Source organism: Pocillopora verrucosa, chromosome 2, assembly GCF_036669915.1.
Source record: "Pocillopora verrucosa isolate sample1 chromosome 2, ASM3666991v2, whole genome shotgun sequence".
NCBI classification, from domain to species: Eukaryota; Metazoa; Cnidaria; class Anthozoa; order Scleractinia; family Pocilloporidae; genus Pocillopora; species Pocillopora verrucosa.
Window position 1 is genome coordinate 19921384 of NC_089313.1, and position 15229 is coordinate 19936612.

The 15229-nt window shown below is 38.9% G+C and overlaps 1 non-coding gene across 1 annotated transcript; it reads right to left on the reverse strand.

Moving 5' to 3' along the window:
• Window positions 1–9851: 9851 nt before the first annotated feature.
• On the reverse strand, window positions 9852–9924 carry Trnaa-agc (transfer RNA alanine (anticodon AGC)). Its single transcript has one exon. It is a non-coding gene; the product is annotated as a tRNA-Ala (tRNA).
• Window positions 9925–15229: the final 5305 nt, after the last annotated feature.

Sequence of the window (15229 nt, forward strand, 5' to 3'; positions counted from 1 at the left end):
CCAAGGTCATCACAATGCCTATCTGAAAATACCAGGAAATGTAAATTAGACTATGGAAATAAATCATAATCAATAGGTTAATCCGATGCGAGTTATACACTGAATAATCAGAAATCAGACGAAGACAAAGACGAAGTGAAGGTCCTTCACAATAACAGTTTGAGTTGGTGAAGGGGGGCTCAAGTGTGATCGCATGAGCTAAGAAAACTTGGATTTCAAATTACTGCAGGGAGGGGGGGGGTGGACAGAGGGGTATGAACATCCTGATTCCCATACCCTTATTTAATGGCTCTCGCCTCTATATTTTATTTTCATTGCAAAAGTTTATGGTTTATGCAATTTTGTAAAAAATTTTACCCAGTTCCAGTTCCAGTACACCTCCTATCCCCTATTCTCATGGGTTCCCACCCCCCTGTACCCACCACATAACTCTTAGATACTGGGAATTGCTTTTGACATTAGGAAAGAAAGTGTTTATACACAAACCAGTGACAAACGTGTAATGCCTGAAATTAAGTGGCTTTTTTTGTTTTTTGTTAACAGTACAAGGATATGAATTATTTAGAACCCGACCTTCAAAATTTTATTGTCAACTCCAATTCCATAATATTTTTTCACAGGGTTAATGTTTTAGCCATTAGTCCTGTAAATGGTTGGCAAATGGTTGGTAAATTGTTTATCAATCAGATTGGAACGTACGGTGTAAAGAGGGCATTTTATCATCAGCTTCTGGAAATGTGTCTTCAATTTTGTCTTCAGTAAGTTCTTGTTTAGAAAGATAGATAGATAGATAGATAGATAGATAGATAGATAGTTTATTATCAAATAAAATACATTGCAACCATAGGCTGAATTGCGTGCTTTTCACAATCATTGATTATATAAGACTATATAAGACTACCTATTACAAAAATGCTAATTACTAATATAACTAATATAGCTAATATACAGCAGTGGAATAGCTAAAAATCTAGGTTAGCCCACGCGCACATAGCCGGGATAAATGAACATTTAAAACGGTCAGTGCGAAAGCGCGGCATGTTAAAAACGCGCCGGTGACTAGTATTGTAAGCTGAAAAATGCCTATCTGGCAGAAAATTATATAATTTTTGAGATGGATTTGAGACAAACAAAAACAGATCCGTACATAATTTCATGCGTCTGTCATAGAGCGAAGCTAAACCGTGCCTGTCTAAAGAGTCATGGTATGACAGTTCTGGTGAAATGATGGATAATGCGCGTCTTTGGACCCTTTCAATGTCATCACTAAGATACGCAGGTAACGCATGATGGAATATTTGTGCGCAGTATTCCAGAACAGGACGTATAGTTGTACAATAAATATTAATTATGTCATCCGCTGGAACGCGGGCTCTCTTTAGGAGGACTAAAAAGTATAATCGTTTGTTTGCTCTTCTTATAACATCATTGACGTGGTTATTCCACTTAAGGTTACACGAAATAGTCACACCTAGGATCCTAGCCGACTCTACCGTCTCTAATACTTTGCCGTGTCATCAACGTACTTCCAAGTTTGAACCTGGGGAATTCTTAGATCGTTTATCATTAGCAAGAAGAGCCATGGCCCCAATTTTGTCCCCTGAGGTACACGAGCTGGTACGGGGCCCCACTCAGAGAAACAATCAGCAGATAATCTTACGCGTTGGTAGCGATGCACTAAGAAGTCGACTACCCAACGTGCTACTCCCCGAGGGATATCAAGACTGAAAATTTTGTGTGAGAGCAGTTGATGGTCAATGTAGTCAAAAGCTTTGCGGTAGTCAAACAGGACCACCCTGACTGCAGATCCCGTGCCATCAGTTGCGCGCGTCCAGTGATGGAGCATGGACGTCAGAGCTAGGGCCGTGGAGGATTTCGGTAAGGCTCCAAACTGGTCGGGATCGACAGATCCGGCCCACAGCCGGACCGATGAACGCAGATACCACGAAGTCTTCGGCTAATTTGGAATTATTGGTGTGAGGTAAATGGGTCGTAAGTGCTTGTTGATGACTTCGACAGGTTTCTGTTTAGGAATGGGTACCACATCCGCCAGCTTCCAAGATGGGGGAAGTTGTTGCTCAGCAAAGCTTCAATTAAGGATGGAAGTCACTGGCTGAGCTATAAAGTCAGCATATTCCCTAAACACCCAACTAGGTATCCCATCGGGACCCGCAGCCTTGCGGGGGTTCAACTTTCTGATTGCGGTCAAAACATCGACCTCAGAAATGGTTACCACCGCCGAGTTCGCTTCGAAGGGTGGAGTAGCATCGAGTGGCGAGAAAGACTTCATTTGGTCCAGAAAGGCAGAATTGATGGCATTTGCGACATCACGGTCTGGAAGATGGTGATCCAGTCCCTCAACGTGGAGTAACGAACGCAGATTGTCAGAACCTGATGCAGGAGTCATCCCAGCGATACGCTTGACCTCCCACCACCATTGGGAGGGCTTGGTGTTCTTTAGATGTTTACTTTTAGAAGCAAAAACCTTTCACGAAGAGCTTTCTGAAGTTGTTGGTTCCATGGTTCTTATCCAAAAAGATGTTTAATGAACATAACAGATCGATTTCATCAGTGTCTCAGCAAATGAGTGCCTAAATCAAGGAAAATCTGCTGTGACTGTAATAAAGAAGTATTACTGATCACATTCAGCCGGTCAAATTTTGACTGACTTAAATGATTGATCTGTTAACGGTACACCTCTTGGGCCCTTTTACTACATATTCTTTGGAAAAATATGCTTTAAATTATATAGCTTACTTTAGGAAATACACTTTCTCACAATTTTTTTTGCCTCGAATGTAAATTTCAACAAGCTGAGGCACAACTCCCAAACAGGCTGCTATTTGTGTGTATTTTAACTGTATGATCATGGACAATAAAAGAAAGGATTTTGCAATGCCGTGGCAAAGTTCACCCCTAAACAACTAGCGTGGAAGAACTGTCCACATCTATCGCAGCCGAGCTAGTCTTCATCATCATCCATCTGACACACCTTGCAAACAAGAACATCCCTTCCTCTGCCAAAAAGTGAAGTAAAAGTTCAAAATAATTACTTAATTCTCAATTTGTTATTTGGGATTAAACACAATAAACAGTGGTGATTGTAATGATAAGAAAGGCATAATTATTGTACATTAGAATGTCATGGTAACAGCTGCCAAACAGGTTGGATAGAAGCTTCATTCTCTTAATAGAAATATTGACCTTTGTGATCAGTCTGTTATCACACAAGTTCCTTGAAAACTAAAGATATATCTTGTAGTTATGTATGATGTAAGATTGTTTGATGTAAAAATGCAAATATTATGATTATGTTTCTTTAAAAACTGCTATGGAGTGACATCATTTCATTTTAACTGTTTAATTTTAAAGATATTGATGGTATTGATGCTTATGAGCTCACTTATCTATTGTTATACACCACTCTAAAGATTACCTTACAAACAAGTACTCCACTGGAAATAGGGTGGCTCAAGGTATGCCCATTCTTTACTTTTCCAGTCTGTTTTGATGTCAGCAGCCTCATTACAAAAAAATTGCAACCATTTTCATTAACGCTACTAGCTATAGCTACAAAAATGAGTTATGAACATTGTCTTACTATTAATTCCTGGCGATTGATGGAATCAATTGAGTTAGTTTCATTTGAGTTTATGTTACATGAAATCACTATATCACTCATATATATAACTGAAAAATCATAAAAACAATCTGGCCAGTACAATGACCATTCTTAACTCTCACAACAATTAATGAAACACAGGGTCATGCTGGGAATACAGAGACTCACCTTACGTTATTTATAAGCCTGTACAGGCTGGGATTGGAAGCTACTGTTATTTCATTTGGATGTTTGTTTCCATGAATAGGATCAATGTAGACACGGGTAGATTCCATGTTATCTAAAATCTTTGAACACATTTATTTTATGTCTTCAAAACGAAGTCCTGAGGCATGTGTACAATGTTCAATTTATCTAAAGAATATAATACAAATTTGAGAGATGACTATTTTATTTAAAAAAATTTACAGTATGAATAGCATCCTCGACTTACCAGTACTGTCCAGTGATGTCCAGTGATATTTATTGGAATAAGAATTTTTTCAATTCCATGGACAGTCGATCAAAAGAATAGTCTAAAAGGTTGATAAATTGTTCCCTACTTAATTGATAGAATATTCGAAGAGTTATGATCACTGTTCTGTACTACTAAACTCGATAGAAGTATACCTTGGTGAAATACGAGCAGAACTCTCGTGAATTGTGCCAGTTAGCTCATCATTATCCATGTCGTTATCCGCAACATTACACAGTTCAAGTTCATTATCGTCATTAAGAGACATAACACATATTGAGTCAATCTGCAAATAAAAATTGGCACATACAAGATAAACATTTTAAACGTTGACATAAACAGTTCTTTCAATCGTTGTGAGAAAACAACGAATTATACCTACCTCTTCTACTTCCACAGCATTGTCTTTGGAATTGCCCTCATCCTTTGTCAAGTCGTCTGCGTTTGGGAAGTGTCTCATGTTTCACCTTGTGGTAGTCTACCTCTGTAACTTTGAGCTTCTTTTTTGCAGGACTCTGTCGAAGAGGAAGGCCATTTTCAATAGAAGAACCTTGACGGAGATCCTTTAGCAAATATTCCACGGTCGTGATAGTATTCTTAAGTATAACTGAATCATCGACCACGAATGTTTCTGATCTCAATTCATCGACTCTTTCCTGAAGACGCTTTCTGAGCTTTTGAGTTATTAAAGGTTACTCGTTGTCTTTGATTTTTGGCCGGGAAGAAGTGCTACTGGATTGAGCAGGTGCATCATCTTCATCGGAATATGAAGCAGGGACTGTTGTTTCTGCACAGCGTTGAACTCGGCTCCGAGGTTGGTTCTTCGTCTGGGTCGGCTTGATCAAAATGCACGGTGAAGACGCTATTTTTGTAGGAATGCGGAAAGCTGTTAAAGCTCCACTCGTCAAAGAAGTTGAAAACAGCAAAAACGTGTTTACAAGGGAAATGCGCTTTACGCTAGCTTTCACATTTGCAGCTGGCTTCGACAGCTTGAAAGCAAATAGCTTCGTACTGTTCGAACTGCTTTTGACGAGAAATTCACCCTTTTCTAAATTGACACATTTCACGTCATGTTCGGCAAACTCAGCAGCCCCAAGGTTGCTCCTGAGGCAGTGTTTGACGAAATGAAGAGGACGGTTGTGAAGATAGTCAGGTATATCGCGCTTGAACTCACGATAAGACCCACTCAGCTGAAGGTTGGTGTCCAGGTAATGTTGGCAGGAATCAGGGATGAACGACTCCAAGATCATCGCCACTATTCCAAAAACAGATTTGTCGAGTAATCCAGAGAAATAGCTGTACTTGAACAACTTATTCTGCGCTTCAATTCCATTATTGGTATTCACGATGTTGACGGCCTGTTGAACACGAAGTGCATGAGTCCAACGATCGGAATAGTCCAACCACACCTTCTCGCAGTATATTCTTGTACTTTGGGATTTCCCATGTACAACGTCGACTTTCTCGAACTTTCCACGGCCTTCTTGTAGGACGTCTCCGAACGAGCACGAGCAATTGCTTGCATCAGTTCTAGAAAAATCTTCTGTTCCCCTACGGTCAGTCCATTTTTGCCGGCTTTGACCCATCTCTGCCACGCCTGCTCGCGATGAAAATCGCATATGTATATCGCAACATCCGGGAATTCGCTTTCGATAGTAATTATTTCCGCCATCGAATAATCTACCATGAAATACTTTGGTTTCCACGTAGGATTCCAGCTCTTGATGATATTAAGGGCTACCGCGATGCATTCATTGCCCTCGTTCTGGCAGAGAAATTCGGCTACAACCTTATAACCCACATTGGTGTGGACACACACGAAAAACAAAGGGATCGCATACTTTGTCGTTTTGTAGGTGGCATCCATTAGTACAAGGTCACTGCCATACCTGAGGAGGAGCCTCCGCTGCCATTCTTCTTGGTGTACGAAAAAAAACTTTGTCTTGTCGCCATCCTTGACCTCGTCCCTTGTCCTGAAGTAAAACTTGGATGATTGGGAGTCACGCCTCCATTGCTCAATTCTGCGCTTTAGTGACTCTTGGTCATCACCGCAGTATTTGCTGGCGCTGATTGCTCGAGCTCGCGGATCTTGCTTGCGATTTTCGGATGGATAGGGTGACCTACTGTGGCGGCCTCACGGACAGGATGTACTTTGTGTGCTGTAGTAAGGGGAAGCCTGAAATAGAATCTTGTTGTCGTTCTAAGGCGCTTACCCGTCTGCTTGTCATCCTTTAATTGCTTGAGAATCCCGGCTTTTTCCTTGCGTAGACCTTTCTTTGACGAGCACTCTTTAGACTGTAAAGTATAATCAGTGTACAGCCGTATAGCTCGCACTTTCAGACTTTCTGGGCAGTCGAGTTTTCTTCTTCCTTGAACTTTAATGTAACCTCTGGAGCTGGCTGATCAATCGTGTCCTGAGGTATTTTGAGGTTTTTGTTTCTTTCCAACTCGAGAATCCTATATTTTCATAAACAAACAAAAAACAATGATAAGGTTCTAAGCACTCTATACCACGTTTTTGAAAATGTCGTAGCAAACCGTGTTAATAGCATCCTTACCGCCTTTGGTCCATGCAGTTAATGTCTTGTTTCCACGATTACCACTGAGAATGGGTGGGCCAGAGAGGCAATAGGAAGGTTGCCAGACTTTTACTCGAACATGGGTTGTACTGCAAAAAAAGGAACTACCGACATCATAAAGAGATTTTTTATAAAGCTGTTAAAAAGCGTGATCATTGAAATATTGAAAAACTTTCCACAAAGCAAAAAATATGATTCGAATATGAGGCTGTGAAAATGACATTTACTCAGTTTTCTTTTTATGTTGTCTACAGACCCAAGAGCCCGGTTTTTTCTAGGTATGTTCGGAAATTCTCCCCTGTGTTTTATTTTGTGTTTAATGGATCCTGAAAACACGATATCTTTTTCATTATTTCAAATGTGTTTTTCACACTATAGATATTTATTTACCTTCGTATAATCATTTACTCCCCACATATTAACTGTTTTATGTTTCTACCCACGTTTCATTCTTGGATTTTTTTTTGGTAAATTAAGGATTTCTGGAGACGCAAGCTTTCACAATTTTGGGCTGCTTTCTTTGTTTTCCAAAAAAAACAATTCCGGTCCACACGCGCATGTTTTTCACAGCACCTCGTCTTTTCTTCCAAACCCATGTAAACCGTTAAAAACCTTTCGAGCCGAGGTTAAAGAAAAATGTCATCATTCTGAGACTACGAAAAACGCTTTATTAAATAGTCGCTAAATCTTGACAACCGTGAATGACTCTTGACTTTTATGACGATGATTTAGCTTTCCTTTGTGCTCGTTTTCTCACCGGTGGAAGTTGTGCAATAATTTGTTAACGCACGTGTGGAACGGATGCAGTAGATAATTGCCTTAAGATAATTACCGAAATTAAAATTCTGGCTACTTGACGGCTAAATTTTATTGAATTGTTGCGACATAATATTTCGGTTTCGTTTCTACATGAAAATATGGACGTGGCATCTGGGCTCCATAAATGACTAGCACATTCCCGCCGTTAACAAAAGAAAAGGCAGCGAAAGGTCAAGTTGTTTTGTAATATAAACATGAAAACCCTGGCATGGCCTGCCTTGACTGTATTCGTCCTCTGTTTTGCGCAATCGTTTTCGTTTTCCCGAAAATTGCAAACATAAAATGCACAAAAGAAAAAGTAAAGATTTAAAATACCATTTTCGAATGATCTCTGCGACCTTTCCTTGACCTCTGTTGTGGAGCGCACAAAACATGTAGAATTCAATTTTGTGAATTGCTCAATGAGATCTTCCTTCCGTTCCTCCGTCCCATCTAAAAACCCGTAGCCGTAGTGACTATCAACGCGTATCTCGCAAAGGTTTGCGTGAAGAAATTCTATTTCCTTTTCAACTATTTGGATTACAGCTTGGGCTAGTAGCCCGCGTTGCAAAAAATTCGGATGACATCTCGTTAGCAAAGCAAGGTCAATGAGCCCTGATAGGGACGTGACTATAAGTAAACGCGCAGGATTCTTGCCTCTGGTCATAACTAACAGCTGATTCAACCCTAGTCCCCAAATTGAGCCTCCCTTAATTAGTTATTACTAAAGTGGGACGACAGCTGACACAATAAAACCATACTGCAAAAGGGTCGTCAATTATTTTATCAAACAAGCTGTGTTGGCGTTATGGAGACCCCACCAGTTATTTCAGTTGTTTCTCTTGCGTTTCTATTCACCTCAGGTGAGTCAAACTACAGAATCTTTCTGTTCCTTGAATTCTGAGTTTTGGGATATTGTTGAGGTGAGGTGGAAGAACTTTTGAGGCTACAGATTCAGAAATTATGGCGTATTGCGCACTTTATTATCATTGAAATATATAAGATGTTTCTTTCTAGAAATGAGGTTATGATACTGACTGCCGAAATGTCTTCGATTTAGGGTGTAAGATGTTTCTGCAAACAAGTACCTACATGTATAAGTTCATTTCAACTATGTCCACATTGTGAAATTGTGAGAAACTTTCTAAACTAAACTATTACATTAAAAAAAGTCAACAAGTGCAGAAATTGATTTGTGATCAGTGAAATAGGTTTCAAGTGTATGAACTTTAATATGTGATACGGGTATATCAGTGTAGATATGGTCTAGGCAAGTCTTGTTATCAGTGGTGCAACATGATACTAATTGATGATTTTAGATATATGAAAATTCATATATTTGCACTGCGGTGGAGAGATGAAATTAAGAGATTCGCGCAGCTAAGAACACTACTGAAACGAGTAGTTGTAAATAGGACCTGAAAAAAATTCAGGCCCGTACGGGATTTGAACCCATGACCTCTGCGATACCGGTGCAGCGCTCTACCAATTGAGCTAACAAGCTCAGTAGTGTTCTTAGCTGCGAGGATCTCTTAATTTCATCTCTCCACCACAGTGCAAATATATGAATTTTCATATATCTAAAATCATCATTCACTTGGATGATTATTTGGACCCAATTCATTGACCAGCTCCCAGTTGGCTTGTTAGCTCAATTGATAGAGCGCTGCACCGGTATCGCAGAGGTCATGGGTTCAAATCCCGTACGGGCCTGAATTTTTTTTTTCAGGTCCTATTTACAACTACTCGTTTCAGTTGTGTTCTTAGCTGCGAGGATCTCTTAATTTCATCATGATACTAATTGGTTATACTTACGGTCTCTAATGAAGAGACTAAATAAAGACATTCTTTCTGTGTTGTTCAACCAATTAACATTAAAATCACTGATGAATATATTGAGTTGTGAAGACTGACAAATTAGAAGATCAGACCATGCTTGATATAGCTGAGATACTGGTACTTTAGGTGAGTGATATATTCCAAAAATGTACAGATGTGGGGCAGTCATTAGCCTGATAGCAGTTATTTCAACTCCTTTACAATTGCAAGAGTATGGATAACCAGGATACTTTAAACTGTTATTCTTCCAAATGGTCTGACATTATTAGCCAGTGGTGTTGCATCATCTCTAATCATCATCTCTAATCATCATCTCTAATCATCATCATCTTTGGGGTCGTGACAACTGTTGGGTTCTATTATTCTTTCTTTGAATTTAAAAATATCTTCTGTAGTATGTTTTCCTTCTCTTAATCTATTCCACATCTCAGCAAAGTGACTCTAGATATATGAAAATCATATATGTGTAAAATGCGGTTGAAGAAACAAATTTGAAAGCGATCTTCCCAGTTATGAACACTACTTTCAAGTAGTAGGGAAAATAAGCCCTAAAAAATTTAGACCTGTATGGGATTTAAACCCAGGACCTCTGCGATGCTAGCGCAGCACTCTACCAACTGAGCTAACAAGCCAACTGGGAGCTGGTCATTATATCTCAGCAAAGTCTTTCCTTTCTCTTTATAATTATCTCATTATTTCATGTAGTTCAAACATGTTGAAATGTTCTTGCCATAAATTGGGAGCAAGGGCACCATTGTCAGAGTTGTTTATATCTTTAAATACATAACCATCCATAATTGGTTGGAGTTGGAATAGATCACCAATAGCAATAATATGAACACCGCAAAAAGGTAGTGAACTACCTTTAATGCCCTTTAGTCTATTGTTGATTTGAACAATAAGCGTTGTGTTGCCAACTATGGATATTTTATCTATGAATATCAATTTCACTCTAACAAGCTGACTTCTTAATATGTTTAGCCTACTTCGTTCAGGATGGTTGTAGTTTCTCAATGACCGAAAGTAGGTATTGCAAGTGCACTATGTATCGTATTACCTTAAGTATTACATTATATGCTGCTTTACCAGTAGGTGCGAACATTCAGAACTTAATGTATGTCACTAAAGTTGACGCCAGCTCTTGCATTATAATACTTTAACCCTTTACACCCTGACATAAGTATGTATATTCTCCACACTGTTCTCTACACATTTCCAAGTTTCTAACAGGTAGAATTTGTAAAACCATCAGGAGCTTCGTTAGTTCCTGATCATTTTCTTTATTCTCAAGACTTAAACCTTTTACTCATGGGTGATATTGTAAGGAGAAATTAGAACCTTGTCACTCTTAGGGATTAAAGGGTTAAGGCTGCTTGAAAAAGTGCTTTTGTGAGGTGTGATTTACCCACATCAGTCCCTCCACTCAAAAAATAGTAGCAAGGCTCATCAAATGTTTTTATTAGATGCAGTACATGATAGGGGAATTCCTTTTGTTCTTTATTCAAAATTTGAACCATGTGTCGATATTTATAATCTTGTAATTCATCTAATATTAGTGGCTAAATTTTTTAAATGGTTAAAATATTTGCTGCTAATGTCTCTCACTTGCTGTTTTTACTAGAATTCCCTTCCTTTCGTCGTCGTAAAAGTTCGCTCGTTCGTTTTTGAGCCTTTGATATATAATTTACCATATACACAGCACATGCATAAACATTTACGTGTAAGACAAACTAAATGTCCATACTGCTCTCCATGCATTAAGACAAGTAGGATTGTTATTTTTTATCCTCGATTCATTCTTTTTAAAAACACAATAGGTGCATTAACTGATGAGCTTAATTTAGCTAAGAAGTAGTTTCTTCTGTGAGATTGAGCTCAAACAGTAACTGATCAAAGGAAATATTTTCACCCTCCTTCGTATCATTTAGATGCTTTTGGATATGATTTCCATGCATCTTTCTGTCTTTTCATTTGAAGTTGAGGTAAATTGGTATCTAAAGGATACAGAATTTTTGTCCGTTTCATGGGAGGCTGTTGATTGAATTGAATCGACATTCACTTTTTGTATTCTTTCGACAACTTGAAGTATGAGAATGTCTGTGTACTTGACTGAAGATTAGTATAAGTAGTTCATGGTTGTCTGTTGGATTTGACAAGTAATTATCTTATCTATATATGATGTCGCATCTTCATCACTGTCCATAGAAAACTATGGTGCATTCTCAAGCCATATCAACATGTGAATATGAGGTGAACCTCTCTGTTGATATTCAACTCTGTAAAACGAGTCAGGATCACTTTAACTACAAGTACATTTTTCTTCCCAGTTTAAATTCTCTAGTTCATTGTCAGTATATTTCTTCTGATCAACAAGTTGACCAAGTACCCTAAGAAGGTGTATCCATTGTTTTTCTGCTGATGAGAAATTACAAAACAAGGAAGCTGGACCTAACAGTCTTATCAGTGCAAAAAGGTCTCTTATGGAGGTGAACCTCTTAAAGCTCTCAAAAATTTAAATCCCTCATTATGACGGATTAAGCTATCTAATGTTCCTTGTTGTTTTAAATTGCCTGCATTTAGGATTCTGCTGTTTCCCTTACATTATCTGAGTGCAATTTATAACTGTCCGAAAAGGATTCTCATTTGTAACTTTTGTGTTTTATAGAATAGATCTCAACATACATGGCTGCTCTTCTATCTCACCTTCTAAGCTCCGATTTACAGATTTCTCTGTAGAGGACTTTAACCATATGCTCCTTATTTCCTGGTCTTTTCTGGCTAAGAAATATTCCAGGATATTCTAATTCTTCAGAATATTTATCTCTGAATACACTCGGTGGCCTGTTACCCTCAGCTGGTGCAACAATGAGAGTATTTTGACGTTCAGTGGTTTCTAAAAAGTCGTTTGATGTTAGCATAGTATCATAATACCTCACCTTACTTCCAATGTTATAAGCTCGTGGTCGATTATCCGACCGGCCATGTTTGATATGGAGTTAGAGTGGACGGTGGGGGCAGAGGGCGGGGGAAGGGCGAAGAGACGCCTGCCCGAGGAGGCTGTTGAAACGCCCCTGATTAGTTTCTCTTCACTGCATTTCCGGAATTAGGGTTAGGGTTAGGGTTAGGGTTAGGTTAATTAAAAACCGGAAGCAGTGTCTTCCGACAAAAACAAACACATCTAGAACTGGTGAGGCATTTTTTTTCAGCCAGGAAAGAAATGGCTTCGACAAAACCTCCTCCGCCGTCACAAAAATGAGCTCATGTTTGCTGCACTCTATATACAATACAATACTTTATACATCTAGGAGTGATAAAAACTCGTTAAAACATATGCGTGAAACGAAAAACGTTCAATAGAAAAGAAATAATTTAAAGTAACCATTCTTAAATCTATCTAAAAACTTGCTTCTTTAGAGTCATTTAAAAGTAAAAATATCCTTGGCGTTTCTAACATACGTAGGAAACGAATTGCAAAGTTTTGCTCCCAAAAATGAGAATGACTTATGGCGCCATTCTAGATTAAAATTGGGTAACGTAAAAAGTGTCCCCGACCCTCTTAAATTATAGTTGCAGATTTTAATCTTAAAAAATTCCTCTATATACCTTGGGGCTTAACTATGAATACATTTATATACCAAAACTAGGGCCTGGAATTTTCTTCTTTCTTCTAGCGTTCTTACACCAGCCATATTCAATAAATGATTGTATGGTGTATGCTATCCGTACCCTAAATAGATCTAAGAATATAATTATTGGTGTCTCCAAGTTTTTTAACTTAACCTCTACCAACTCCAAGTAATAGCGGACAACAATATTCTAAATAAGGCAAAATATATGCTTTATAGAGGCGGCACATTACGTCGAAAGGAATAAACTTGTAAATCCTCCGTAACGCAGTGGCTTTGGCACACGCCTTTATTACTTGTTCGGACACATGAGCGACAAAATTGAGCTTACGATCTAATGTGACACCAAGGATTTTAAGTGTATCATAAGCGTTCACTGCATTGTTATCTACACTGAAGTTATAGCGATGTGCTACTGGAGCTATAGTCATTGCCTGTGTATTAGATGCATTGCTCTGTAGATAGTTTTGCTGAAGCTATGTTGATAATGTAAGTAGATTAGAGTTGATAAAATGTTCTAAACCTAGAGGGGAAGCGTCCGATGCATATTCAGTAGTGTCATCTGCATACAACCGTAGAGAGGTATTTGTAACCTGAAGGTTCAAGTCACTGATGTAAATGATAAAAAGCAAAGGGCCCAACAGGGACCCCTGAGGGACCCCAGCTTTCATAGATTTCCATTCAGAGTAAATTCCGTCCAATTTGACTCTCTGCCTCCTATCTTGCAAGGAATGGCTCATCAATTGTAATGCTTGATCTGTGAAGCCATAGGCTCTAAGTTTTGCAAGCAGTAGGCCATGGCACACAGAATCAAACGCCTTACTTAGGTCAATTGCAAGCGTAGCAACAGCCTCTCAAAACGAAAATCCTTGATACCTGGAAGAAACAAACAACTGGCTCCAAGGTCGGTTTTGAATACGCTATTTAAAAAGGTAACCAATCTTGGGTATTTAGGAATTAGACAGAAAGTCGAGATCGAATAAGTGATGAAAACGTTTTGTGGGCCAAAAGGCGGGAAATATTCTTATCAGATGATATTATAGACGTTGCGTGTTTATTAATCCGTTACAAATGCATGTTTTCATTCATTCCATCTCCCATCAATGATTTGCTGCAATGTGAGTGGCACCTGATAAACACGTGAAGACTGTGCTGCTGCTTCCTACTGGAAATTTGCAGCATCAAAATTAGCAAATTGTAGCATGATCTTCAAGAAAATTCAGCTTTTTACTTTCCTTTTCATTTCTCCGTTTGAATTGATTCGTTATAATTGTATTTGAACCATTTAATTTGTTCTAAATTGGATTAATAAAAGCAATGAAGAAGGCAACAGAATTTAAAAGGGGGGACAAGAAAATTGACTACCAATGAGGGCGGATTATTAGAATATTATTGAGTCTTACGGGGGTATCAGGTAGATTTTATCATTACATAGCCATACTTCTCTCACCCTCTGAAGAATCAAGAGAACATATTTTCAGTAACAATAGGCTCAGCGTTTTAGAACCTGATAAGTCCTCCATCACTTCTTAAACGTTGATCAATGATTACGTAAGGAACAGCCATTATTTATTACCGAGAAGGGGGGAGGATTTTTTCCGTCTTCATGTGAAGGGTCACAATGTTTCCAGTGGGAACGGAGGGGGGATCAGTTGGGGCCAACAGAGTTTAAAGGGGGGGGAGGACTGTAGGAAATTGACTGCCAGTGAGGGGGGACTATTACAATACCAAAGAGTCTTAAGGGGGTATCAGGTAAATTTTATTGTGAATTTGACTTCCTCTATCGCAGTGTTTGAACTGTACAGGGTAAAACTTGAAGATGGCAAGAAGTATGGAATAGTGGTGGAATACGGACCTCAGTATACCCCGTTGACCGACTCGGTCCAGCTTCAAGTTAAGTCCAAAAGTTAGTAGTATCGTTCAAGACAACACAGAGAATATTTGTTCTAACTCAACCAACATAATGACCAGCTCCCAGTTGGCTTGTTAGCCTAGTTGGAAGAGCGCTGCGCCGGTATCGGAGATCAAACTTCTTTTCTTTAATAGCTTTTTATCTCCTTAATAATATATGACCCACCGCTACAAACTTACCGACCCCTTTTCAGGACCGGTTGCCTGAGATGAGACTGCAAGTGATTTCACATATTACAAGTTCAAGCATTTCATCAGTTACCACCCAACATGTGAGAATACTTTATTCCAATTAATTACTGGGATACCTGTGGTAGCCCAGTCATAAAATGCCTTTGTTTTTTTGTGTCTTTTTTTCTTCCTCCGCCACAAAATGGAAAAATTGCGCAATAGTGCCCAG